Here is a 27,548-nt window from a genome sequence, read left to right as displayed (position 1 = left end):
CCTCATGTGTCACAGGGTGATCAGACGTCTCAACAAAAGACATGCAGGTGGTAGAGAGAAGACAAAAAGCTTACAGCACCTGGTATTCCCAAGGGGTCTCCCGTCCAAGTACTAACCAGGCCCAACCCTGCTTGGCTTCCGAGACCAGACGAGGTCGGGCATATTCAGGGTGGTGTGGCCGTATGCAACAATATCTGTGAACAATGTGCATTATATAGGTACTGGTATAATAAGGTTACTCTATGTAACCAGATAATTGCAGAGAAAGGCTGATATGTAGTGGGCACATCTTGATCCCTGATGTGATTATTATCTGTAGTTGAAACTGAGACTCTCAGATCACTTCGTGTCTGCCAACAATGCAGCAGCAGCTGAAGATGACCAACTTCCTCATGTGTCACAGGGCGATCAGACGTTGCAACAAAAGACATGCAGGTGGTAGAGAGAAGAGAAAAAAGCTTACAGCACCTGGTATTCCCAAGCAGTCTCCCATCCAAGTACTAACCAGGACCAACCCTGCTTGGCTTCCGAGATCAGACGAGGTCGGGCATATTCAGGGTGGTGTGGCCGTAAGCAACAATGTCTGTGAACAATGTGCATTATATAGGTACTGGAATCATACGGTTACTCTATGTAACCAGATAATTGCAGAGAAAGGCTTATATGTAGTGGGCACATCTTCATCCCTGATGTGATTATTACCTGCAGTTGAAACTGAAACTCTTAGATCACTTCGTGTCTGCCAACAAAGCAGCAGCAGCTGAAGATGACCAACTTCCTCATGTGTCACAGGGTGATCAGACGTTGCAACAAAAGACATGCAGGTGGTAGAGAGAAGTGAAAAAGCTTACAGCACCTAGTATTCCCAAGCAGTCTCCGATCCAAGTACTAACCAGGCTCAACCCTGCTTGGCTTCCGAGATCAGACGAGGTCGGGCATATTCAGGGTGGTGTGGCCGTAAGCAACAATGTCTGTGAACAATGTGCATTATATAGGTACTGGAATCATACGGTTACTCTATGTAACCAGATAATTGCAGAGAAAGGCTTATATGTAGTGGGCACATCTTCATCCCTGATGTGATTATTACCTGCAGTTGAAACTGAAACTCTTAGATCACTTCGTGTCTGCCAACAAAGCAGCAGCAGCTGAAGATGACCAACTTCCTCATGTGTCACAGGGTGATCAGACGTTGCAACAAAAGACATGCAGGTGGTAGAGAGAAGTGAAAAAGCTTACAGCACCTAGTATTCCCAAGCAGTCTCCGATCCAAGTACTAACCAGGCTCAACCCTGCTTGGCTTCCGAGATCAGACGAGGTCGGGCATATTCAGGGTGGTGTGGCCGTAAGCAACAATATCTGTGAACAATGTGCATTATATAGGTACTGGAATCATACGGTTACTCTATGTAACCAGATAATTGCCGAGAAAGGCTGATATGTAGTGGGCACATCTTCATCCCTGATGTGATTATTACCTGCAGTTGAAACTGAGACTCTCAGATCACTTCGTGTCTGCCAACAAAGCAGCAGCAGCTGAAGATGACCAACTTCCTCATGTGTCACAGGGTGATCAGACGTTGCAACAAAAGACATGCAGGTGGTAGAGAGAAGAGAAAAAGCTTACAGCACCTGGTATTCCCAAGCAGTCTCCCATCCAAGTACTAAAGAGGCCCAACCCTGCTTGGCTTCCGAGATCAGACGAGGTCGGGCATGTTCAGGGTGGTGTGGCCGTAAGCAACAATGTCTGTCACAAATGTGCATTATATAGGTACTGGAATCATACAGTTCCTCGATGTAACCAGATAATTGCCGAGAAAGGCTAACTTGTAGTGGGCACATCTTTATCACTGATGTGATTATTATCTGTAGTTGAAACTGAGACTCTCAGATTACTTCGTGTCTGCCAACAAAGCAGCAGCAGCAGCTGAAGATGACCAACTTCCTCATGTGTCACAGGGTGATCAGACGTTGCAACAAAAGACATGCAGGTGGTAGAGAGAAGAGAAAAAGCTTACAGCACCTGGTATTCCCAAGCATTCTCCCATCCAAGTACTAACCAGGCTGAACCCTTCTTGGCTTCCGAGATCAGACTAGGTCGGGTATATTCAGGGTGGTGTGGCCGTAAGCAACAATATCTGTGAACAATGTGCATTATATAGGTACTGGAATCATACGGTTACTCCATGTAACCAGATAATTGCCGAGAAAGGCTGATATGTAGTGGGCACATCTTCATCCCTGATGTGATTATTATCTGCAGTTGAAACTGAGACTCTCAGATCACTTCGTGTCTGCCAACAAAGCAGCAGCAGCTGAAGATGACCAACTTCCTCATGTGTCACAGGGTGATCAGACGTTGCAACAAAAGACATGCAGGTGGTAGAGAGAAGAGAAAAAGCTTACAGCACCTAGTATTCCCAAGCGGTCTCCCATCCAAGTACTAACCAGGACCAACCCTGCTTGGCTTCCGAGATCAGACGAGGTCGGGTATATTCAGGGTGGTGTGGCCGTAAGCATCAATATCTGTGACAAATGTGCATTATATCGGTACTGGAATCATACAGTTCCTCTATGTAACCAGATAATTGCCGAGAAAGGCTAACTTGTAGTGGGCACATCTTCTTCCCTGACGTGATTATTATCTGCAGTTGAAACTTAGAATCTCAGATCACTTCGTGTCTGCCAACAAAGCAGCAGCAGCTGAAGATGACCAACTTCCTCATGTGTCACAGGGTGATCAGACGTTGCAACAAAAGACATGCAGGTGGTAGAGAGAAGAGAAAAAGCTTACAGCACCTGGTATTCCCAAGCGGTCTCCAATCCAAGTACTAACCAGGCCCAACCCTGCTTGGCTTCCGAGATCAGACGAGGTCGGGCATATTCAGGGTGGTGTGGCCGTAAGCAACAATGTCTGTGACAAATGTGCATTATATCGGTACTGGAATCATACAGTTCCTCTATGTAACCAGATAATTGCCGAGAAAGGCTGATATGTAGTGGGCAAATCTTCATCCCTGATGTGATTATTAACTGCAGTTGAAACTGAGACTCTCAGATCACTTCGTGTCTGCCAACAAAGCAGCAGCAGCTGAAGATGACCAACTTCCTCATGTGTCACAGGGTGATCAGACGTTGCAACAAAAGACATGCAGGTGGTAGAGAGAAGAGAAAAAGCTTACAGCTCCTGGTATTCCCAAGCAGTCTCCCATCCAAGTAAAAACCAGGCCCAACCCTGCTTGGCTTCCGAGATCAGACGAGGTCGGGCATGTTCAGGGTGGTGTGGCCATAAGAAACAATGTCTGTGACAAATGTGCATTATATAGGTACTGGAATCATACAGTTCCTCTATGTAACCAGATAATTGCCGAGAAAGGCTAACTTGTAGTGGGCACATCTTCTTCCCTGATGTGATTTTTACCTGCAGTTGAAACTGAGAATCTCAGATCACTTCGTGTCTGCCAACATAGCAGCAGCAGCTGAAGATGACCAACTTCCTCATGTGTCACATGGTGATCAGACGTTGCAACAAAAGACATGCAGGTGGTAGAGAGAAGAGAAAAAGCTTACAGCACCTGGTATTCCAAAGCAGTCTCCCATCCAAGTACTAACAAGGCCCAACCCTGCTTGGCTTCCGAGATCAGACGAGGTCGGGCATATTCAGGGTGGTGTGACTGTAAGCAACAATGTCTGTCACAAATGTGCGTTATATAGGTACTGGAATCATACGGTTACTCTATGTAACCAGATAATTGCAGAGAAAGGCTGATATGTAGTGGGCACATCTTCATCCCTGATGTGATTATTACCTGCAGTTGAAACTGAGATTCTCAGATCACTTCTTGTCTGCCAACAAAGCAGCAGCAGCTGAAGATGACCAACTTCCTCATGTGTCACAGGGTGATCAGACGTTGCAACAAAAGACATGCAGGTGGTAGAGAGAAGAGAAAAAGCTTACAGCACCTGGTATTCCCAAGTAGTCTCCCATCCAAGTACTAACCAGGCCCAACCCTGCTTGGCTTCCGAGATCAGACGAGGTCGGGCATGTTCAGGGTGGTTTGGCCGTAAGCGACAATGTCTGTGACAAATGTGAATTATATAGGTACTGGAATCATACAGTTCCTCTATGTAACCAGATAATTGCCAAGAAAGGCTGATATGTAGTGGGCATATCTTCATCCTTGATGTGATTACTACCTGTAGTTGAAACTGAGACTCTCAGATCACTTCGTGTCTGCCAACAAAGCAGCAGCAGCTGAAGATGACCAACTTCCTCATGTGTCACAGGGTGATCAGACGTTGCAACAAAAGACATGCATGTGGTAGAGAGAAGAGAAAAAGCTTACAGCACCTGGTTTTCCCAAGCGGTCTCCCATCCAAGTACTAACCAGGCCCAACCCTGCTTGGCTTACGAGATCATATGAGGTCAGGCATTTTCAGGGTGGTGTGGCCGTAAGCAACAATATCTGTGAACAATGTGCATTATATAGGTACTGGAATCATACGGTTACACTATGTAACCAGGTAATTGCAGAGAAAGGCTGATATGTAGTGGGCACATCTTCATCCCTGATGTGATTATTACCTGCAGTTGAAACTGAGACTCTCAGATCACTTCGTGTCTGCCAACAAAGCAGCAGCAGCTGAAGATGACCAACTTCCTCATGTGTCACAGGGTGATCAGACGTTGCAACAAAAGACATGCAGGTGGTAGAGAGAAGAGAAAAAGCTTACAGCACCTGGTATTCCCAAGCGGTCTCCCATCCAAGTACTAAACTGGCCCAACCTTGCTTGGCTTCCGAGATCAGACGAGGTCGGGCATATTCAGGGTGGTGTGGCTGTAAGCATCAATGTCTGTCACAAATGTGCATTATATAGGTACTGGAATCATACGGTTACTCTATGTAACCAGATAATTGCCGAGAAAGGCTGATATGTAGTGGGCACATCTTCATCCCTGATGTGATTATTACCTGCAGCTGAAACTGAGACTCTCAGATCACTTCGTGTCTGCCGACAAAGCAGCAGCAGCTGAAGATGACCAACTTCCTCATGTGTCACAGGGTGATCAGAAGTTGCAACAAAAGACATGCAGGTGGTAGAGAGAAGAGAAAAAGCTTACAGCACCTGGTATTCCCAAGCAGTCTCCCATCCAAGTACAAATCAGGCCCAACCCTGCTTGGCTTCCGAGATCAGATGAGGTTGGGCATGTTCAGGGTGGTTTGGCCGTAAGCAACAATATTTGTGAACAATGTGCATTATATAGGTACTGGAATCATACGGTTCCTCTATGTAACCAGATTATTGCCAAGAAAGGCTAACTTGTAGTGGGCACATCTTCATCCCTGAAGTGATTATTACCTGCAGTTGAAACTGAGACTCTCAGATCACTTCGTGTCTGCCAACAAAGCAGCAGCTGAAGATGACCAACTTCCTCATGTGTCACAGGGTGATCAGACGTTGCAACAAAAGACATGCATGTGGTAGAGAGAAGAGAAATAGCTTACAGCACCTGGTATTCCCAAGCGGTCTCCCATCCAAGTACTAAACAGGCCCAACCTTGCTTGGCTTCCGAGATCAGACGAGGTCGGGCATATTCAGGGTGGTGTGGCTGTAAGCAACAATGTCTGTCACAAATGTGCATTATATAGGTACTGGAATCATACGGTTACTCTATGTAACCAGATAATTGCCGAGAAAGGCTGATATGTAGTGGGCAAATCTTCATCCCTGATGTGATTATTAACTGCAGTTGAAACTGAGACTCTCAGATCACTTCGTGTCTGCCAACAAAGCAGCAGCAGCTGAAGATGACCAACTTCCTCATGTGTCACAGGGTGATCAGACGTTGCAACAAAAGACATGCAGGTGGTAGAGAGAAGAGAAAAAGCTTACAGCACCTGGTATTCCCAAGTAGTCTCCCACCCAAGTACTAACCAGGCCCAACCCTGCTTGGCTTCCGAGATCAGACGAGGTCGGGCATGTTTAGGGTGGTTTGGCCGTAAGCGACAATGTCTGTCACAAATGTGCATTATATAGGTACTGGAATCATACGGTTCCTCTATGTAACCAGATTATTGCTGAGAAAGGCTAACTTGTAGTGGGCACATCTTCATCCCTGAAGTGATTATTATCTGCAGTTGAAACTGAGACTCTCAGATCACTTCGTGTCTGCCAACAAAGCAGCAGCAGCTGAAGATGACCAACTTCCTCATGTGTCACAGGGTGATCAGACGTTGCAACAAAAGACATGCATGTGGTAGAGAGAAGAGAAAAAGCTTACAGCACCTGGTATTCCCAAGCGGTCTCCCATCCAAGTACTAACCAGGCCCAACCTTGCTTGGCTTCCGAGATCAGACGAGGTTGGGCAAATTCAGGGTGGTGTGGCTGTAAGCAACAATGTCTGTCACAAATGTGCATTATATAGGTACTGGAATCATACGGTTACTCTATGTAACCAGATAATTGCTGAGAAAGGCTGATGCGTATTGGGCACATCTTCTTCCCTGTCGTGATTATTCTCTCCAGCGGAAACTGAGACTCTCAGATCACTTCGTGTCTGCCGACAAAGCAGCAGCAGCTGAAGATGACCAACTTCCTCATGTGTCACAGGGTGATCAGACGTTGCAACAAAAGACATGCAGGTGGTAGAGAGAAGAGAAATAGCTTACAGCACTTGGTATTCCCAAGCAGTCTCCCATCCAAGTACTAACCAGGCCCAACCCTGCTTGGCTTCCGAGATCAGACGAGGTCGGGCATATTCAGGGTGGCGTGGCCGTAAGCAACAATATCTGTGAACAATGTGCATTATATAGGTACTGGAATCATATGGTTACTCTATGTAACCAGATAATTGCAGAGAAAGAATGATATGTATTGGGCACATCTTAATCCCTGATGTGATTATTACCTGCAGTTGAAACTGAGACTCTCAGATCACTTCGTGTCTGCCAACAAAGCAGCAGCAGCTGAAGATGACCAACTTCCTCATGTGTCACAGGGTGATCAGACGTTGCAACAAAAGACATGCAGGTGGTAGAGAGAAGAGAAAAAGCTTACAGCACCTGGTATTCCCAAGCAGTCTCCCATCCAAGTACTAACCAGGCCCAACCCTGCTTGGCTTCCGAGATCAGACGAGGTCTGGCATATTCAGGGTGGCGTGGCCGTAAGCAACAATATCTGTGAACAATGTGCATTATATAGGTACTGGAATCATATGGTTACTCTATGTAACCAGATAATTGCAGAGAAAGAATGATATGTATTGGGCACATCTTAATCCCTGATGTGATTATTACCTGCAGTTGAAACTGAGACTCTCAGATCACTTCGTGTCTGCCAACAAAGCAGCAGCAGCTGAAGATGACCAACTTCCTCATGTGTCACAAGGTGATCAGACGTTGCAACAAAAGACATGCAGGTGGTAGAGAGAAGAGAAAAAGCTTACAGCACCTGGTATTCCCAAGCGGTCTCCCATCCAAGTACTAACCAGGCCCAACCCTGCTTGGCTTCCGAGATCAGACGAGGTCGGGCATGTTCAGGGTGGTGTGGCCGTAAGCAACAATGTCTGTGACAAATGTGCATTATATCGGTACTGGAATCATACAGTTCCTCTATGTAACCAGATAATTGCCGAGAAAGGCTAACTTGTAGTGGGCACATCTTCTTCCCTGACGTGATTATTACCTGCAGTTGAAACTGAGACTCTCAGATCACTTCGTGTCTGCCAACAAAGCAGCAGCAGCTGAAGATGACCAACTTCCTCATGTGTCACAGGGTGATCAGACGTTGCAACAAAAGACATGCATGTGGTAGAGAGAAGAGAAAAAGCTTACAGCACCTGGTATTCCCAAGCAGTCTCCCACCCAAGTACTAACCAGGCCCAACCCTGCTTGGCTTTCGGGATCAGACGAGGTCGGGTATATTCAGGGTGGTGTGGCCGTAAGCAACAATATCTGTGAACAATGTGCATTATATAGGTACTGAAATCACACAGTTCCTCGATGTAACCAGATAATTGCCGAGAAAGGCTAACTTGTAGTGGGCACAACTTCATCCCTGATGTGATTATTACCTGCAGTTGAAACTGAGACTCTCAGATCACTTCGTGTCTGCCAACAAAGCAGCAGCAGCTGAAGATGACCAAGTTCCTCATGTGTCACAGGGTGATCAGACGTTGCAACAAAAGACATGCAGGTGGTAGAGAGAGGAGAAAAAGCTTACAGCACCTGGTATTCCCAAGCGGTCTCCCATTCAAGTACTAACCAGGCCCAACCCTAATTGGCTTCCGAGATTAGACGAGGTCGGGCATATTCAGGGTGGTGTGGCCGTAAGCAACAATGTCCGTCACAAATGTGCATTATATAGGTACTGGAATCATACAGTTCCTCGATGTAACCAGATAATTGCCGAGAAAGAATGATGCGTAGTGGGCACATCTTCATCCCTGATGTGATTATTACCTGCAGTTGAAACTGAGAATCTCAGATCACTTCGTGTCTGCCAACAAAGCAGCAGCAGCTGAAGATGACCAACTTCCTCATGTGTCACAGGGTGATCAGACGTTGCAACAAAAGACATGCAGGTGGTAGAGAGAAGAGAAAAAGCTTACAGCACCTGGCATTCCCAAGCGGTCTCCCATCCAAGTACTAACCAGGCCCAACCCTGCTTGGCTTCCTGGATCAGACGAGGTCGGGTATATTCAGGGTGGTGTGGCCGTAAGCAACAATGTCTGTGAACAATGTGCATTATATAGGTACTGGAATAATACAGTTCCTCGATGTAACCAGATAATTGCAGAGAAAGGCTAACTTGTAGTGGGCACATCTTCTTTCCTGATGTGATTATTATCTGCAGTTGAAACTGAGAATCTCAGATCACTTCGTGTCTGCCAACAAAGCAGCAGCAGCTGAAGATGACCAACTTCCTCATGTGTCACAGGGTGATCAGACGTTGCAACAAAAGACATGCAGGTGGTAGAGAGAAGAGAAAAAGCTTACAGCACCTGGTATTCCCAAGCAGTCTCCCATCCAAGTTCTAAAAATGCCCAACCCTGCTTGGCTTCCGAGATCAGGCGTGTTCAGGGTGGTGTGGCCGTAAGCAAAAGTCACCGTAACAAATATCTATTATATAGCTGCTTGAACCATATGTTTCTTTTAGTTTTTCACCTAATTGGCTTGAGAGGCTGATGTTGATCCTGCACATGTTCTTCTCTCTCGTGTTGGTTCTCTGCAGCTGAAAGTGAGACTCTCAGATAACTTAGTGTCTGTCGACCTCTTCTGTTCCCTGTGTGTAGTTTTGTGTTCAGCGTCACACAGAGAGACTGAGGCTGCTTAGTTAGATGAAATCATCACAAATTGCTCATTTTTAAACAGTTACATTATATTTTAGAAGTCAGAACACAGTGATAGATGTTGTTTCAGCATCTATAAAAAGCTGATTTGTGACTGATTCTCTCGCTTACGGCCATACCACCCTGAACACGCCCGATCTCGTCAGATCTAGGAAGCTAAGCAGGGTCGGGCCTGGTTAGTACTTGGATGGTAGAAAAAGTGCACGTGCCGCCACTTTAAACTGTCAAACAGGCAACTTTATATCTAACAGCAAACGCTGAGAGCTGCTCTGCAGAATAAATACTTTTACTGGTGGAAGTGTTAGTAAATGTTGCTGATGACACTTTGATTCTTTTACCTGAGTGAGGTTTTAGATGCAGAGGCCCAAAAAATACTGAGGTCATGAGTCAGAACTTCTAGTCGGGTTCGGGGCTCCCCTGGAAATTTATTTAATTCCATTATTTAAATCTGGCCATTTTCAGAGTCTTAAAGGAACAAAAACAACATAATGACTTTTAGGTTTATTTGTTTAGTTTGTTATCAGAGAACATCAGCCTCATCCTAAATGATTTGCAAGTGAGTTACAATGTAAACCTGGAGAATGAATTTCATCAAGTCATGGATTAGGAATAAAAAGGAATGAACTGTCCCGGGACAGAGGGATAATATATACAAATTAAACTTTGATTCATGTTTCCTTGCTATCCGAGTAGGACGCTGGGCTGCAATAAAAATATCTCCACATTAAAATGCATTTTTTCTCACAGTCATCTACCACTTAAACTGCTCTCCACCTACATGTTTAGCTTGATGTGCTCCTCTTTCAGTGACTGGTGTGACTGACTGACTCACTAACGGTAACAACATCAAAGTCCGACTTGTGTGGTAGTTACCATAGCGACAGTGCATGTTGTCGATGACGCGCAGCACGTCTGCCCAAACTGAGCCACTGTTTTATTAAACAGCGCTACTCTTGGCTCTTCAAATATAAAATCACCACAATTTCAGCAACAAAATAAAAATTAAAAATACAGAGGACACGACCCCGGTGTCCTCTATGGTAGTTACTACCTTGCTCCTATGATTAGATGGAGAGGACAGCTGATTTTCCTTTGCCTGCCTTTTGTGTTGAAGGACTGAGTCACACAGTTTTATCAACCACATATTTTATTTTTTGGACGTTTTTGAAAGAGTATCTATACCAAGGAGTAAAATTGTACAATCCTCTTTTTCCTAAATCAGTACCAACTTGTGCGCACCGCATGGAGTTGGCGCTCAGATCCCGGCCGGCAGAAATTGCTGCTCCTTGATTGGATGATTGGTTGGCCCATGGGTGGGCACCGGGTTAATTGTGCAGGCTTTGAGTAGTTCTCCTTGTTGCTGATTGTTACCATGGGATTGTTTTTCCTGTTTCCTTCTCCTTTGGCTTCTGTGTCCAAATTCCAAATGGAGAGCATGGAAAAATATATGCATTGCAAATGAATATGCAAGAAGAAACCAAATAGATTCAATTAGTGACACCCAGATGTGAGAAAGTAAATAGCACAGAACCTCTCAGCTGAATGTTTCACTTTTTCAACATTAACCAATTTAAGCCCTCTCTTTGGAATTGGTCAATCACACACTCTGGTGTGACTAACCTCATCCACTCATCTTCTTTCCAGAACACCTGAAGGTTCCACCGAGATTTTAACTCGGATCACTGGATTCAAAGTCCAGAGTGCTGACCTTTACACCATGGAACCCCTTCCACAGGCAAACTATGCTCTTATTCATGTAAATGCTTGACAATATAAAGGTTTAAAGCAAAGTGGGTTTTTTTGGTCAATTTTTCAGCAGCGCTCTTACAGCTTGTATTCTTAATATGGGCACGACAGTTAAGCAACACATTCTGTATCTTCGCTGGTCAAAGGTTAGAATCCGCCTGTCACGCGAAGGAATGGGGTTCGATTCCTTGACAGGGAGGGTGCCATTTTCGCTGAGCAGCTGGTGGTTCACCAAAGTCCGTTTCACACCTCAGCATTGGAGAATCTCTTGAAAACGTCCAAAAAATGACTTTACGACAGAGATTATCTGCTGGAAATGCATTCTCACAGAGCTCCAGAGTGGTGCCTGGGGACAGCTCATAGGACGCAGGGTGGGATCCGCTTTTGTACGATGCAGAACATTTGCTGTTTTCTTTCCAGCATGTCAAGAATAGCAGACGAGGCTCCCTCCTATCCATAATTATGAATATGTTGATGTTGCCATCAGTAACGTGCAGTCATACATCTACACACAAGAATGAAATAAACAGAGTTGGAGCAAGCAAAGACCTTCCGCGTGTGAGGCGAACGTGATAACCGCTACACTACGGAAACTGTTGCCGTGCCTACTGTTGAGAATTCCAACAGACAAATAATAGATAGATTTATCCATTATCATTTTTTAGTTGATGTTAATCATCAAAAAGTCCATTTTAATCATTCTTTTGGAAAGTAGTGTTTCTACCATGTTTGAGAGAAAATGGCCTGGGTGTGCAGGCTTTTGAGTAGTCAAACCCCAGCTGGTCGAGGCGGGTGGCCACCCTTCCTGAGTCTGGTCCTGCCAGAGGTTTCTTCCTGTTAAAAGGGAGTCGTTCCTTTCCACAGTCGCTCAGGCTCGCTCAGGACGGGAGATTGGACTGAAGACAAGTTTAGAGAGAGAGAGAGAAAGAGAAAAACAATAACAATAAAAAAAGATCTGTCAGTCTATCAGACCATTCCACAGCTGTACTTTCTTACCGCCCGTAACCAAGCGAGAGGAAGAATGCGCGCTAATTACTGCACCCGTCCCGCTCATAGACGTCACTTTTTTCTTGACGCATTTGGCGCGACCCAGATTCCAACGACACTGGAGCGGGACTGCGGAGCGGGGGTCTGACTCTGAGGTAAGTGCAACTTCTTTTTTGGGCAATAGTCCCATGCAGAGAGTAAGCCATCAAGTTGGATAATGGAGCAGTGGGCTATGTTGTTGATCTCATCAAACCAAGTCGAACTTTCTGCCCTCCATGGTGCTGATTTCCTGCTATTTCTCCCCATTTATCTCATCCCTCTACCCAGTGCTGTCAGCTCCTTTTGATCCAGACCCACTGACTGATTTCCTAACTTATGACATGAGGTTACCGTGGCTTGTGTGTCACCAACTCAGCAGTTTTCGAGAGTTTCCGAGTCGGGAATTAAAACACAGGGACTGTACCGTATTTTCACGACCATAAGGCGCACATAAAAGTTTTAGATTTTCTTCAAAATGTGCAGCGCGCCTTATAGTGCAGTGCGCCCTGTCAGACAGTGTCTCACTCCTGCGCAGGAGAGTTGTTGTAAGGCGGACATAGTAGAGAACACCATGAGAACGTTAAAGGGTGAAGTGGGAGCGTTGATTGTACCGGTATATAAAAGTACAGGGGTGTGTGTTTAAACTGAAGGCCATCAACTACGCAGAGGAACATGGGAATCGAGAAGCCGCGAGAGAATTTAAGATCAACGGATCGATGGTTCGCAAGTGGAGGAAGCTGGAAAACGAGCTCCGACAGGTGAAGAAGACGCAGCTGAGTTTCCGTGGAAATAAGGAGAGGTGGCCCAAGTTGGAGGAAAGACTCGAGCAGTGGATCATCGAGCAAAGAACGAGTGGGAGAAGCGTTTCGACGGTCACCATTCGACTTAAAGCGGCAACGCTAGCAGAAGAAATGAAAATCGAACATTTCCAAGGAGGTCCGTCTTGGTGCTTTCGTTTCATGAAACGGTGCCATTTTTCCATCCGGACCAGGACTACAGTAGCGCAGAAACTTCCAGCGGATTATAATGAAAAGCTGGCCAGCTTCCGCTCCTACTGCTTTAAACATATCACCGATAAACACATCCAGCCCAGCCACATCACTAATATGGATGATGGATATGGACTTTCGACATCACGGTGAGTCACACTGTGGAGAAGACTGGTACCAGCGCGGTAGCGATACGCACAACGGGGTACGAGAAGTCTTCTTTTACTGTTGTGCTAGGCTGCCATGCTAATGGACAGAAACTGCCGCCTCTGGTGATTTTTAAGAGAAAGGCTTTGCCTAAAGAGAAGTTTCCAGCTGGAGTTATCAGTAAGGCAAATGAAAAGGGCTGGATGGATGAGGAAATGATGAAAGAGTGGCTGCGGGAGGTGTATGTAAGAAGACCAGGTGGTTTTTTCCACGCATCGCCATCGCTGTTGATCTGTGACTCTATGCGTGCCCATCTCACAGCCGATGTGAAAACACAAGTTAAGCAAACGAACTCTGAGCTTGCTATCATTCCGGGAGGCCTGACAAAGGAACTCCAACCGCTGGACATCGGTGTGAATCGGCCGTTCAAAGTCAGACTGCGAGCGGCGTGGGAGCAATGGATGACTGATGGAGACCATAGTTTCACTAAGGGTGGAAGGCAACGCCGGGCAAGTTACGCCACAGCTTGTGAGTGGATTGTAGATGCTTGGGCTAACGTGTCTGCTAGCACTGTTGTTCGAGCTTTCGCAAAAGCCGGCATCATTTCCGAGGAGCCACACGGCTTTTACAGTGAAGACAGTGAACCTGGCATGTTTGATGGAGATTTAGCACAGCTGTTCAATGCAGAAACAGAAGATGAAGACTTCGATGGGTTTGAGTTATGACGCACACTTGCTTGTTCAACCGTGTTTTAAATAAAGCACAAACAAACTCAGTTTTGCTCCCGATCTATTTTTAAATACAAAAACTTGTATGCTTGTGTGGATTGTATATAAAACTCACGCCCTATAATTAGGTGCGCCTTATGTGTGTTAAAAACACAGTAACGGCACACCACTGAGACTGCGCCTTTTAGTACGGTGCGCCGTATGGTCGTGAAAAAACGGTATATTTCTACGGGCTCCACCCACGCTGTGGAATGGCTTCTCCACGGCCAGCGGCATTGGTCGCTTTCCACCGGGTGCACCGGCTTTTTAATGTATATTCTCCCCTCCTGATTTAAATAAACACTTTTTTGATGTAACTCCAACTTTAAATAACTTAATTATTCAATTCAAGATCAAGGCAAAACTTGTGCAATATAAATAATCAACATCTCTCTAAAATATTTTTTTCTAGGACAAGAACCAATCTGAAGTTGTGACTCTCCTGGCAAGTGAGTGGGATGAATGGGGACAAATCTGCTGAGCTACTTGGCAGCAGTTGCTCTGGTCATCCCAGTTTCCAGGGTAAACTGTGAGAGAGACTTCTCCACAATGAATCGAGGCAAAATGGCATGACCAGAGTTTCTGAGTGGTGTGCCTAATATTTAATCCATTTACAGGGAACTGGATACATAACCAGACTAGGGTACAAAATGTGTGTTCCAAAGGCACCTCCTGCTTTCATTCCTTTTGATTAATTGCAGTTATCTTCATTTTTAGGTGAAATCAGACCTCCCTAATAAACTTCAGCAACTGAGTTAGTTTTTGGTATTGTTTTATTCTGAATTAAATTTAAAATACTTCTGATATGCCTTTGTAAGTTCTTATTTATCAACGTATGTTCATATACAGCAATTTATATCCATGGTCTCAAAATGCACTTATGTGTGATACATCAGGCTTAAAAACGTACACACACATTAAAACCCCCGAGGGTCAGAGACTCTCCCACCACAGTCTCCTAAAATCCTGAGAAACACTTGATCAAACAACTGCAGAGTAGTGCAATCAAACAGCACTGACTCAGTGGCGCAATAAGAGGCTGAAGAGGCAGGACAGTAGCATTCTGCTGCAAGGGGTCAACCTGCCTGACTCCCCAGAGTACAGCTGGACAGGCAGTGGATAAGCAGAAGTCAGCAGCTCAGAGGCAGGTGTTCAGTCAGCCACCACCTCCAGCTCCTGTACTTTTAAGCCCCTTCATTGTGCCAGTTGTGTTTGTCATCCCAACTGGAAACAAACAGATTGTGCCGTCTGGTCCCCTGCCCTCACCTCCGCCAACCCGGAGAGCGTAAGTGCACCCGCACAGTGGAAAAAAAACTAATGCCGTCAGTGCCACCTGCCGCGCATAAAAGAAAATGGTCATGGGCAGTATTATGGGAATATATACTGTCCAAAAAATAACAGAATGTCTCTGGAAGAATGGATGCAGGAGATGAGGAGAAAGAGGGAGGAAAAAAAAGTGTTTCAGATCATTCTTTACATGTTAATATGCATGTAAATAGTTTTAAAAGAAAAAAAATGTCTTAATTTACTGTTCTAATTAGTTTCTTTTGTTAATTTATTGTATTTATTTTGTTTTCTTTTAGTTATCTTTTTATTCTATTTTATATTGTTTCTTGTTCTAAATGACTTAATAAAGAAAGAAATTAATAACTTTAAATATTTTCCATTTTTTGTGTTTTTTTGTATGTATTTTATTTAGGTATTTATCATTTCTTTATTCATTCTATTTTATTATTATTATTGTACTCTTGTTGCTCTTGTTGTAATGTTTCCTAAATTTAATTATTTTCTATATTTGTTCATTTATTGCTTTTACTTTATTTGTTATTTGTCATTTATTTTTTCTATTTTGAATTTAATTTATTCCTGTTTTTATTGCTTCAGGTTTAATTTCACATGTGTTTCTGAGTGTTTGTGTGTGTGTGAAATTAGTAATAAATTTGTTACATTTCAGTGAGTGTCTTCAGTTTTTTTCAACTCATTCATAGAAGACGACTACATTGTTGCAGTACTCAATTCAGAAATTTAAAAATTACATTTGATAACACTTGGTAAAAGTTTGTCTCATGTCCAATGATGGAATCGAACCAGCGACCTTTGGATCGAGAGCCTCCTACACTATTCTACAGCAGAGTGTCATGTTAGGTTAGATTTCTCAAATGAATACACCAGACTGTCTGCTTTTACTTGAAATGGACAGCAGAAACACAAATAACTACAAGTTCCTTCCATTTTTTTCCCTCACTCATTTTCTCAAAACGTCTTCTTTTCCTTCATTTTTCTCCTTCCCCCTTTTCCCTCTTCTTCCGCCTCAAATACGGACTACTGCTCCCCTGCTTCAGCTCAGTCGGCAGAGCATCAGACGTCTAATTTGAGGATCCAGGGTTCAAGTCCCTGTTCAGGTGTATAAATTTAATCTGCCACTTAAACTGTGCTTCCCTCTATGCCTGCACTCCATTTCTACACTGTCACCTCTGACAGAGCCTGGCTAATGGTGTTCCTTCTATGTAGCTTATTGTTAGCTTTGCTGTTAGCTGCATCGTTATATCCTCATTTGTAAGTTGCTTTGGATAAAAGCTAAATGCATAAACATAAAGTCATAAAGCCGGCTGTCGACAGTTGAACACATTTTAAAAACATACGTGAACAACTAATTCACACAATAGTCTCATCTTTCAACTCCACTTTCCTCTGGTTCAGCTTGTATATGAACAGTTCTGCAGTTAAAAGCTAAAATCCCAAAGCAGAGTGGAGCTTCTGTGTTACCTGAGGACTGATCTCTGCAGTGAATTCATCTCTTCCCAGGATGCTGTTTCCACTGGAGCTTTTCCCTGCTCCAGTCTCCCCAACAATTAATATTTGTTGTGATCTGATGCCATTAAAAGTAAAAACAAGTTGAATTCAGTAAAAAAAACAAGTAAAGAATGAAGATTGAACCGATGTAAACTGATTTGAAAAACTGTTCCATGTAAGTGTTACTACCATATGCTCTCAGAATTTATATTTTTCTTTGAACAAGTTTATCAGGGGAGAGCGCAAACACAGTCCCCCACTACCAGAAATTAATCAGTTAACATTCCCACATTTGGGGAATTCACAAAGGTCAGAACAGCCTCAGTGCAATGGCTGAGCCTCACCTTGGGAGAACCATCTTCTTGATCATGGTATCTCCCCTGCCAAGTAAGTATGAGTTGTTCAGCTCACTGAGGGGTGAGTCACTCACACACATACTGAGCACACTGACGGTGCTAACAGTCTATAAGCTAACTACACCAGAGGTTACAGAGGCTGGGATTCTACATATATGTACAGAGGAAGCAGGTTTGTTAAAAAAAAAGAGTGAAATAATGTAACATTTAACATTTTAAAAACATACTTCTTATTTCCCATAATGCAGTGCTGTTTATGTGCACAACAGGCTAACTCCGCGGTTCTCAAAGTGTGGGGCGCGCCCTACTGGTGGGGAATAGAGACGTGACAGGTGGGGCGCGCCAAACGGGAGGAAATATTTCCCTTTTCCCTTTTATCTTTATAATTTTTTTTACAATAAGCTTTTTGAAAGATACATTCACCAGATTAAACGTTGGCGAAGTTCAAACGAAAGGAACTCAACATTTGCCGAAAGCTTGACTGGACTCTTGTGCATAGTTACGGTTGCTAACGTAGGATTGGACAGAAGCCGTTTGTGGGAGGGAAACTTTCGCGCCGATGGGTAGCAGACGAGCGGAGGCAATAACAACATGGATAAATTTGTGACACGGACCACAAAAGTTGTCGAACCAGCGCCAGCAGAGAGACACAAACCAGACGGGCCTCATCAACCAAAAAGCCAACCAAAAAGGAAATATGATGAAGGGTATCTTGCTCTTGGATTCACGGCAACGGCGGTGGGGGCAGAGGAGAGACCCATGTGTGTTCTGTGTCTTAAACCGCTAGCAGCAGACAGCATGAGACCCAACAAATTAAGAAGACACCTAGAGACCACACACCCCAGTCACGTCAATAAACCCATTGATTTCTTTCAAAGAAAACTGGCAGAATACCGTCAACAGGAGAATCGCATGATAAAAGCTGCATCAGTAAACGGTAAAGCACAGATGGCTTCATATAGAGTTGCATACAGAATTGCACAATGCAAAAAACCACACACAATTGCTGAGCAGCTCATTCTCCCCGCTGCTTTAGACATGGTGTCAGTTATGCTTGACGAGACAAGCGCAGCTAAATTAAAAGCTGTCCCACTGTCAAACGACACAATTGCGAGACGTATAGGGGACATTTCAAGTGATCTTGAGGACCAACTCATAGAAAAATTAAAAGAAAGTCGTTTTGCATTACAAGTGGACGAAGCTACTGACAGCAATAAAGACTGCCTGTTCATCTCGTACGTGCGCTTTGTGAATTGCGAGTCACTGTGCGAGGAGTTGCTCTTTTGCAAATACATAAAAAAATAGAGCCACAGCTGATGAGCTGTTTAAGATCATGGACAGTTACCTCAAAGAACACCATCTTAAATGGGAAAACTGTGTGGGCTTTTGCTCTGATGGCGCACAGACAATGGCAGGGTCAAGAAACGGGCTGCAGGCGCTAATAAAGAGGGTTGCGCCAGATGCGCACTGGACGCACTGTGTTATTCACAGGGAAGCGCTCGCGTCAAGACAGCTCAGCCCTGAACTAAATGAGGTTTTGACAGAAGTTGTGAGCGTGGTGAATTTTATCAAAATCCGACCCCTGAAAGCGCGACTGTTCTCCGCACTTTGTGAGGAAATGGGAGCTGATCACACATCTGTGCTGTTTCACAGTGAAGCAAGGTGGCTCTCCCGGGGTAAAGTGCTGTCGCGTGTCTTTGAGCTCAGGGCAGAGATTCGGATGTTCTTGGAGGAGGAGCACATGTATGAGGCTGCAAGCAAGTTCAGTGATGAACAATTTCTGCTTAAACTGGCCTACCTCAGCGATGTGTTTGGCAAGCTGAATGAATTAAATCTTCAGCTTCAAGGCAAAGACAAGCACCTACCTCACCTGGCAGACAAGGTCACAGCATTCTCCCGAAAGCTCGAGGTATGGGGCAGGCGCCTCGATCAGCCAAACATAGATGTCTTTGAGAACCTGAGTGAAGTTGCTGAAAACACTGATTCTGGAGCCACCACAGTGATCCCATGTATTAAGCAGCACATCTCTTCCCTGAGAGGATTGTTTCAAAAATACTTCCCAAACAACAGTGCTCAGTATGCCTGGGTTATGGATCCATTCAATGCAGCAGGTTGGTATTTTGACATTTTATTTATGATGTTTGCTACCAACTAACTGGAATGGATTGTTGGCAAACAGATTTGTGTTTATTATGCAATGACAAGTAAGCTCATTTATTTATATTCTGCCTGCAGCACCTGCTGATTTTAGCTCTGCTGAGGAGGACCAGTTTATTGAGATGACATCTGACTCCACCCTGAGACTGAGGTTTAAGGCTCAGACTGAGTGAATTCTGGTTTGGAGTGGAGAGGGAGTATCCACTCATCGGGCAGAGAGCTGCGTGCATTCTGCTTCCCTTTGCAACATATCTCTGTGAGATGGGCTGTTCAGCTGTTGCTTCACTGAAGACAAAATACAGATCTCAGCTGAACATTGAGCATGACTTGAGAGTGGCGGTATCAAGCCTGCAACCCCGCTTTGAAAAGATGTGCAATGCAAAACAGGCTCACTGCAGCCCCTAATGCAGGGATAACAATCATATGTTCACCTGTTCACCAAATGTATTTCTCTTCTTTTTTTTAACAGATTGCAAAGTGGCACTTTTATTTTCTCTATTTTTTAACTTGTTGCAACTTATGACACAGCTGCACTTTTTTTCTTTATTTTTGAACTTGCGGTTATTTGATGTTGTTAGAATTTAGATACAACAGGATGTTACTTGATGTTACTTTAATAAATTGAAACATTTTAAGCTTGTAGCTTTGCTGTGTTCACTTGCTCACCTGTCTTGTCAATCTTGTCTTGATGTTATTGAGTTAGAATTTAGATACAGCATGATGTTACTTGAAAATGTTAAGCTTGGCGTATTTCACTGGCATTGTGTTGGGACGATGGGGCCAGGTGGGGTTGAAAAGTCCCGCTTGTCCAAAGTGGGGAATGAACGAAAAAGTTTGAAAACCACTGGGCTAACTGAAGGAAATCCCTTATTTCATCCATCTGTCCCCCTGCAGCCACCAACGGTCCTACATGGAGTTCAAGTGAACCAAATCTCACTTAAACAGCATCCGGAAACTGTTTAATACACACCTGACATCCAGAAAAAAGAATAAAAACACACAGATCACAGGTTCTTTTCTGCTAACAGAGTTAGCGCTCCCTCTTTCTTTGTTTGTTTGTGGCGCCATGAAACTGACTCAGTATGGAGCGTGATAATGTTCACACTGCCACCTATTGTTCTGGGGTGGGAACTGCACTGGGTGACTTATGGGATTTTTGGTTTTATTTGCTGAAAAGTACACGACACACTTAAGAACCACTACAAGGTGTTCCTAATAACCTTTAAAGTGAATGTTTATCTTCATATATGTAACGCATCAATAAATAAGTCATTTATCTGTTTGTCAGGCTGGAATTCAAAGTAAACAAGAAACTCGTGCTACAAATAAATAAATAAATAAATCAGCTCAGTCCATTTCTAGTGGAGAACAGAAATACCTGCAGGATTCAACCGTGTAACGAACATCTGAGCCATAACAGTTATAACTCTGCACAGAAATCACAGCTAAGTGCTGCACCTTCTAAACTGTTTACTGCCTGTATGTTTATATATTCAGCATGGAGAGAGACTGCAGGGACATAAAGGGACGTTACAAAGTCAGAATCTAATTTTTAATGGGCTGCACTGCTGTCTGACTCCAGAAACATGAAATTATGGGATTTGACTGCTACATCTATGTGTACAGTTATATTTATCTTTACATTACACATCATTACATAATAACCTGCTTGTGATTTTTTTGTCTCACTCACATTTGTGTCCTTGTCAGCTGCTCCTTGTTCTCTTGGTTACTCACTGGAGAAGCTGCAGTAAAGTCAGCTGTAACATCTGCCGGTAAAAGAGCAGGAAAAGAAGATGTTCAAAAAATCATGTTGGTATTGTGAATAGGTTGCCTAATATATTTGGGAAACACAGGTATATGTGAGCAGGAAAAGTAACAGAAAAGCAAACAGATGTAAGGTGGGCTGGCACACAGCTGGATACAACATCATGACATCACTAATATTCTAAATGCTAATCACAGACTTTACTAAAAGCTTCAGCACTTTTCCATTGGGAACAGTTATAATTAACAGTTGACAAACTTAGCTTCCAAATATCAACCAAATGGCAGTTTGCCGGTTTGTAGAGTAAACTTTGTTGTTTGTTAACACTGGTAACCTCTTTCACCCACAACTACGTTACCAGCCAGCTAATAGGAGGCTCAAACAGACTTGATGTCGAGCGAAAGCTGGGGCTTAAACCCATGTTTTAATTATAATCTGTGAACAGATTAGACATGAAAATGATCAAGTGAAAGTCACTGAGCTGTTTGTTAGGTTGTAAAACAACTTATAGAGCTCTATTGGCCCCTGGTGGAGAACAGAGGTAACTGCAGGATTCAAGCAATAGACAATGAGCCATAAAACAGGGTCCTAAAATAAACACTAAATACACAATGTTGTGATTAAGTCATAGCTAAGTGTAGCTAAAGTATTTACAAATCATTAACTGAAGGGTACTCAATTCTAGTTCAGACAAATTTTTTATTTTTTATATTATGTCTATAAAAAGTGAAATTGCCCCTTCTCTCAACAACCGAGCTGGATGTGAAATTCAGCGTAGTACAATATTTAATAATTTAGTAAAAATAAAAGATAACAGACGTAAGACTCCACCAACGTCACCACTCACGACAACTGTTACATAAATTAAGACATGCGCAGTTATCCAATAAAGTCAGAAAGAGTTTAACGTTAGCATACTAGCTTGCTAACTGGGCGATATACAATCGTCCTGCTGCATTAAACACAAAAAATATATCTTGGCAATTGTTATGCGAGTTGTACGATTGATAGTATTTCTAGATACTGAGAAGATGGATTCAAGTAGTAAAAAAATAACTCACGAAATGAGTTTTCCATGCCAGTTGTTAATTATTTGCTCCCGTGTCAAACCACAGCAAGCTAATAGCAATTAAAACTGCGTTTGACCGCGCATGCTCAATTTTCTTAACCTTTGACCCAATATTTAGTCAAAGGAAAAACATACATTTTTAAACTTTTGACAAGTTCACATTGCCTGTAGTCGTTGGTATTTATTAAAACTAGCTTATGATATTTCAGAGTTTAATTTGAAGAAAAAAATTACATGGTAACTTAATTAGCTTATTATGTCCACCTGCTGACCGAAGGGTTAATTAGGGTTTTATCTTAAACAAGTCTTAGGTATCAGGTTCTGCGACACATAACAGTATTTTGTCTATGACAAGAAATAAATTGTATTTTTAGAAAAGTCAACAAGTTAACTGAAAATACATTAAATAATATCCCCTTATTCTAATCATATAAATCTAAAGAAAGTAGGATGTTGTGTGCAACATCGATAAAAGCAATATATTCTCTTTTCCCTCAGACACTTAAAACCCATATTAAATAAAAATAATACAAGAACAAAATATGTGTCTGGTTAAGGTTCCAGCAGGTCAGTTCTGGATCATTTGTTTGACTGATTTCAAGAGGATATATAGATGAAAATGTTTGTGTCTGCATTACAAATATCAGGTATGAACTAAACAATCGTGGCTACAAGTATTCATGACAACAAAATTGAAAAATTAATAGAAAACAAAAAATAGATAAATCCAGGCATTATCAAGAAAGTATTTACCTCTTCTTTTGGCAGATGAATTTCACTTGAAAAAAGGAGAGTTTGTGATCCTATGTAAAATACCACAAAACAAGTCCAGTTTTAAATAAAACTGATTTTAATCAAGATAACATCATGACAACATGTGCATTTTTAACACATTAACCAATCGCCAAACATCATTCTTTGATAGATATCACAAAAAAAAACAATCAAAATAAACTATAGAAATCACCTTAAATACACCAATTGCAGAGTGTTGATCTCATTGAAACTAAAACAGGTTAAAGGAATTTATCATTAATAGTTCTGCTTTATATTAGGGCCTCTTTTCACTTATATTTCACTATTTGGACAATCTGTAATGAATGAACACCTAAAACAGAACACAAGACATTATAAAGATAAATCAACGTTGGTGGGCATTGTTTGCTTCATTTAAGTGGCAATAAAACAAAACACTTCATCAGAAAATCAGTGTCAAAAATATATTTTGGAAAGACCTCAAGACATACATGTTTGAGGAAGCTGCGTAAACTGTGATAATGTCACAAGTTCAGTCGCAGTAGTGGTACTTACAGCTTCTTTGGAGTTTGGTTTGTTCCACATAAGGAGCAGTATTCTTTTGTATTTTAGCTTTAGACTGACAACTTTGTTTTCTCAGTTTTCCTCTGAGCCACAAAGATGGTCAGCTTTCACTGTGTCCAATAACTGTAGCTTCTAAAGTGGATATCATAGCACTGCTGCATGTCTGACAGTTATCACATAATTTGGGTGGAAAAACAAACAAATCACAACCCTCTGAATCTGCTTTCAGTCCGACTTGAACAGTCTCTCACAGTTTCAGACACAAAATGTGTCTTTTAGTCTGAATCTCAGCTGAAATCTACAACAACTGTAGAGTGACTCATATCATTTCACCACCTGGTGTGATAAACTTACAAAAACACCTCAAGAGCAACACCTGGGATCTTTTTGGGATAAAAGGGGATTCTCTTCATGCTAACAGAGCTGGTAATAAATTATTTATGGATCCTACAGAGTGAAACAAAAATAAATGTGATTTCTGACCCTTGACATTTTGTCCTTTTATGAGAAAAATATTCCAGATTTTAATCCCATGGAGGTAGCCGATGAAGTAAAGATTGATGTGCATAAAAACATTAAAAACCTCTCTTGTAAGTTCTCGGTTCAAGTTTTATTTTGCTTCAGCTGCATGTTTTTCTTTATTGAATCTTTAAGCACTCATAGATCAATTTGATCCCAGCAGAAGTGTCGCAGGTTTACTTGGTTGCTGTAGTTTACTGAAGCAGGACTCTAAGCAGGGCCCTCCGCTAACATCCTCCTCTCCTTCAGAACCAGGGACAGGGTTGGGTTTGGGAGGTGACATCGCTCTGTACTTTAAAGAGCAGGCTTGAATAAATCAAACTTCATTTGGTGTATGATCGACTTTTCAGAGGATTTGTAAATGACTAAATAAATAACACCACTGGCTAAACCTTCAATTTAACCTGAACTAAGCAGAAGTTTGACTGGTTTTGATGCGGTCAGGATCACACTCATTGGACACAAACCAGATCTTTTTACTTACTTTACTTAGTAACTTACTTTACTTTGCTGTTCTTAGTAACACAGGAGACAGGATGGTGAATTAAGAATTGCAGCAAACATTCTTCACAGAGCTTGTGTGGACGGGGGAAGATGATATTTACTGTTGAGGTTAATGGAGACGGCTCTGAGTTCGATGTCATGGAAACATTCCTTCAAACACCCGACTGATTCATTATGAAACTGCTGCCTGTGCAACAGTCAGAGCAAAGGGTTCAGTGGAATAGCTCAGACTGTTTGGTGAATGTTTTAAACGTCAGATGTTCTGGGATCAAAACCTATGACTCAGTGAAGTTTCAGCTCCAACACTAAAAGTACAAATTAAAAAGCACTCCGAAAACATCTTCAAGTGGGAAGGTGGCTTGGTGAGTTTCACAGAGACCATAACTTGCCAGTGGTGCAACAGCTGGTTCAAATCCTGCCTGTTATCCTCAGGATAACTTTACATTGAATGGAACAAAAATATTTCAATACCGAAGTGGAATGAATGAATAAATAAATGTCCTACAAACTATCCATCCTTCCATTTGTTTTACATGGTTTCAGGGGGACTGGAGCCTACAGTGGGGAGAATGCAAATTCAGTACGATTTTCGGGATTTTATTTTTAGATTCCGTCACTCACACTTGAAGAGCACCTATTATAAAAATTACAGACTTCTACATGCATTGCGAGTGTGAAAACCAGCAAAATCGGCAGCGTATCAAATACTTGTTCTCCCCACTGTATCTGTCACAGAAACTCGTCAACATTTGAATCCAATAACAAGTCTGAAACTAAATGAAAAACGGCAGACCCAAATGAATGTTGGCATGATATAGGCTATGTCAAATCCAAAAGCAATCCCTGTTTCACTTTTTGGAACTTCTCCTTTCTCAGGACAAAAATAAATGTGAGGCTCAAAGCCAACAATGACCTGGGACATCTCAGCAGATCCAGGATCAGCAACATGGAGACTGAGAGCCAAAAACAAACAGAGGTGAACATAACAAACTGTTTAACAATGACAATGATGTAGAAGATATACAAAAACAAATGCATGTGTATATATGAATCTACTGTGAATTTACACCCTCTTTTCTATTATAAACAGGAGGGAAATGTCATGAAGTTATATTATGACAAAAAGCAAGTACCGTGTGTGAGATGCTGCAGGGTCAAGAGACACTGTGTGCTGAGAGTCCTCCTATCTATCTTATTTCAACTTCTGTCTAATCCTTGTTTGACTGAATGTCACATAACCTTGTGTGGCCAGTGTTCTTGTAGGACGGATGGATGACTTTATTGATCCCTTTGGGAGGTTGCTTCTGGGAAATTGAAATCTCCATCTCACTCAGGCTCAGCACTGTTATATACAGAAATGTACAGAATAAACAAAGTGGAAACTAAATAGCGATAGCATCATTGTTTTGTTTTTTAACTCAGACAAATCTGTGTCAGCTTCTTGATATGTCATGCAGACTCCTTGCTGTGAGAATAAATGTTTGGTATTAATTGTCTCCAGCGACTCTGAGCCTCATTTTGAGAGAATTTTCTTGACACCAACACAACAGACATTTGACATAGTTTTACAGCTTGAAGTTGAGCCTCGTGCCCTTTTAGTGTTGGAACAGCCTTAACTTTCAGCTTTAGTCATGACAATCAAACAGCTGTCTGGAAAGTACAGGAAACAACTCCAAACCTTTGTCAGACTGCGTTAAATATTTCTAAGTCTTTGGGAAAGATTAGCACAAAGATTAGAACCAAACACACATTTTTAAATATAAATTAAATATCTCTGTAGCAAGAACATGAAACGCATGAGAAATGTTGACATCTGACCTTTAATAAAATGCAGAACAATGAAATACAAACAAGTGTAAAGCTAGACTTTACATCAAACTGAAATGATATATTGCTTCTAAAGTTGTTGTATGTTTTCGAACATACCCACAGCTGCTTTGTGAATTTTAACTTTAAACAAAACATACATGTTCAGTATAATAGAATAAGACATGTATCTACTTTAAAACAGATTGCATATTCAATTCAATTCAGTTTTATTCATATAGCACCAAACTAAAACAATGTCATCTCATGGAACTTACATCGTTCTGTCTATCAACTCACAACTGATGTCATATTTATCTTGAACGGTGGGAGATCTGTCCACAGTTAAAACAATCCCAAAAAATTATAAAGCACTTTCAATGATTCTTCAAACATGTGCTACCCACAGAACATTCAGAACAAAAGTCCTGACAAGAGAAGGTGGTAATCCAGAAAGACGAGTTTTAATCTGAACAGGGGAAATTCTTCTGACTGGTAGTTCCTGTTGCTGCTCCCAGGTGAATGTTTTCTTATCTGCCGTAAAATATATTGTTGATTTAAATCAAAAATGTATCCACAGTGTGAGTAAGTTGGTGTGTCTTTAGACTAGATAATCGAGCAAAATCTGCTCCACACTGACCACAGCTGTATGGTTTCTCTCCTGTGTGAATACGTTGGTGTTTCTTAAAATTGGAAGATCAAGTGAAAGCTGCTCCACACTGACTACAGCTGTATGGTTTCTCTCCTGTGTGAATACGTTGGTGTGTCTTTAGACCAGATAATTGAGTGAAAGCTGCGCCACACTGACTACAGCTGTATGGTTTCTCTCCTGTGTGAATACGTTGGTGTTTCTTCAGAACGGAAGATGTAGTGAAAGCTGCCCCACACACACCGCAGCTGTAAGGTTTCTCTCCTTTGTGAATACGTTGGTGTCTCTTTAGACTAGACGATACCGTGAAAGCTGCCCCACACTGACCACAGCTGTATGGTTTCTCTCCTGTGTGAATACGTTGGTGTGTCTTCACACTAGATAATCGAGCAAAAGCTGCTCCACACTGACCACAGCTGTATGGTTTCTCTCCTGTGTGAATACGTTGGTGTTTCTTCAGAACGGAAGATGTAGTGAAAGCTGCCCCACACACACCGCAGCTGTAAGGTTTCTCTCCTTTGTGAATACGTTGGTGTCTCTTTAGACTAGACGATACCGTGAAAGCTGCCCCACACTGACC

The 27,548-nt window shown here is 42.4% G+C and overlaps 1 protein-coding gene, 12 non-coding genes and 13 pseudogenes across 13 annotated transcripts in view; all 26 read right to left on the bottom strand.

The window, feature by feature from the left end:
- Nucleotides 1-27,548, bottom strand: part of LOC140292446 (NACHT, LRR and PYD domains-containing protein 3-like) — a 405,682-nt gene that overhangs the window by 286,146 nt on the left and 91,988 nt on the right. The window lies entirely within an intron of this gene.
- On the bottom strand, nucleotides 68-186 carry LOC140286254 (5S ribosomal RNA). Its single transcript, XR_011911109.1, has one exon. It is a non-coding gene; the product is annotated as a 5S ribosomal RNA (ribosomal RNA).
- Nucleotides 457-575, bottom strand: LOC140297923 (5S ribosomal RNA). The gene has a single exon (XR_011913616.1). It is a non-coding gene; the product is annotated as a 5S ribosomal RNA (ribosomal RNA).
- LOC140316362 (5S ribosomal RNA) lies at nucleotides 845-963 on the bottom strand (annotated as a pseudogene).
- LOC140316356 (5S ribosomal RNA) lies at nucleotides 1,233-1,351 on the bottom strand (annotated as a pseudogene).
- LOC140302911 (5S ribosomal RNA) lies at nucleotides 1,621-1,739 on the bottom strand (annotated as a pseudogene).
- On the bottom strand, nucleotides 2,012-2,130 carry LOC140296380 (5S ribosomal RNA; annotated as a pseudogene).
- LOC140293336 (5S ribosomal RNA) lies at nucleotides 2,400-2,518 on the bottom strand. The gene has a single exon (XR_011912662.1). It is a non-coding gene; the product is annotated as a 5S ribosomal RNA (ribosomal RNA).
- On the bottom strand, nucleotides 2,788-2,906 carry LOC140297464 (5S ribosomal RNA). The gene has a single exon (XR_011913196.1). It is a non-coding gene; the product is annotated as a 5S ribosomal RNA (ribosomal RNA).
- On the bottom strand, nucleotides 3,176-3,294 carry LOC140284283 (5S ribosomal RNA; annotated as a pseudogene).
- LOC140305601 (5S ribosomal RNA) lies at nucleotides 3,564-3,682 on the bottom strand (annotated as a pseudogene).
- On the bottom strand, nucleotides 3,952-4,070 carry LOC140319053 (5S ribosomal RNA). Its single transcript, XR_011917936.1, has one exon. It is a non-coding gene; the product is annotated as a 5S ribosomal RNA (ribosomal RNA).
- Nucleotides 4,340-4,458, bottom strand: LOC140298230 (5S ribosomal RNA). The gene has a single exon (XR_011913896.1). It is a non-coding gene; the product is annotated as a 5S ribosomal RNA (ribosomal RNA).
- LOC140297065 (5S ribosomal RNA) lies at nucleotides 4,728-4,846 on the bottom strand. The gene has a single exon (XR_011913024.1). It is a non-coding gene; the product is annotated as a 5S ribosomal RNA (ribosomal RNA).
- LOC140300184 (5S ribosomal RNA) lies at nucleotides 5,116-5,234 on the bottom strand (annotated as a pseudogene).
- Nucleotides 5,501-5,619, bottom strand: LOC140297638 (5S ribosomal RNA). The gene has a single exon (XR_011913356.1). It is a non-coding gene; the product is annotated as a 5S ribosomal RNA (ribosomal RNA).
- Nucleotides 5,889-6,007, bottom strand: LOC140298184 (5S ribosomal RNA). Its single transcript, XR_011913854.1, has one exon. It is a non-coding gene; the product is annotated as a 5S ribosomal RNA (ribosomal RNA).
- On the bottom strand, nucleotides 6,277-6,395 carry LOC140300431 (5S ribosomal RNA; annotated as a pseudogene).
- On the bottom strand, nucleotides 6,665-6,783 carry LOC140299715 (5S ribosomal RNA; annotated as a pseudogene).
- Nucleotides 7,053-7,171, bottom strand: LOC140299568 (5S ribosomal RNA; annotated as a pseudogene).
- Nucleotides 7,441-7,559, bottom strand: LOC140297655 (5S ribosomal RNA). Its single transcript, XR_011913371.1, has one exon. It is a non-coding gene; the product is annotated as a 5S ribosomal RNA (ribosomal RNA).
- Nucleotides 7,829-7,947, bottom strand: LOC140299761 (5S ribosomal RNA; annotated as a pseudogene).
- LOC140303781 (5S ribosomal RNA) lies at nucleotides 8,217-8,335 on the bottom strand (annotated as a pseudogene).
- On the bottom strand, nucleotides 8,605-8,723 carry LOC140300771 (5S ribosomal RNA; annotated as a pseudogene).
- On the bottom strand, nucleotides 11,006-11,077 carry trnaq-uug (transfer RNA glutamine (anticodon UUG)). The gene has a single exon. It is a non-coding gene; the product is annotated as a tRNA-Gln (tRNA).
- LOC140297500 (U1 spliceosomal RNA) lies at nucleotides 17,052-17,215 on the bottom strand. The gene has a single exon (XR_011913229.1). It is a non-coding gene; the product is annotated as a U1 spliceosomal RNA (small nuclear RNA).

The sequence above is a fragment of the Leuresthes tenuis genome, unplaced genomic scaffold (assembly GCF_036924035.1).
Source record: "Leuresthes tenuis unplaced genomic scaffold, fLeuTen1.0.hap1 SCAF_1, whole genome shotgun sequence".
NCBI lineage: Eukaryota > Metazoa > Chordata > Actinopteri > Atheriniformes > Atherinopsidae > Leuresthes > Leuresthes tenuis.
This window is presented reverse-complemented; position numbering and strand designations above follow the sequence as displayed.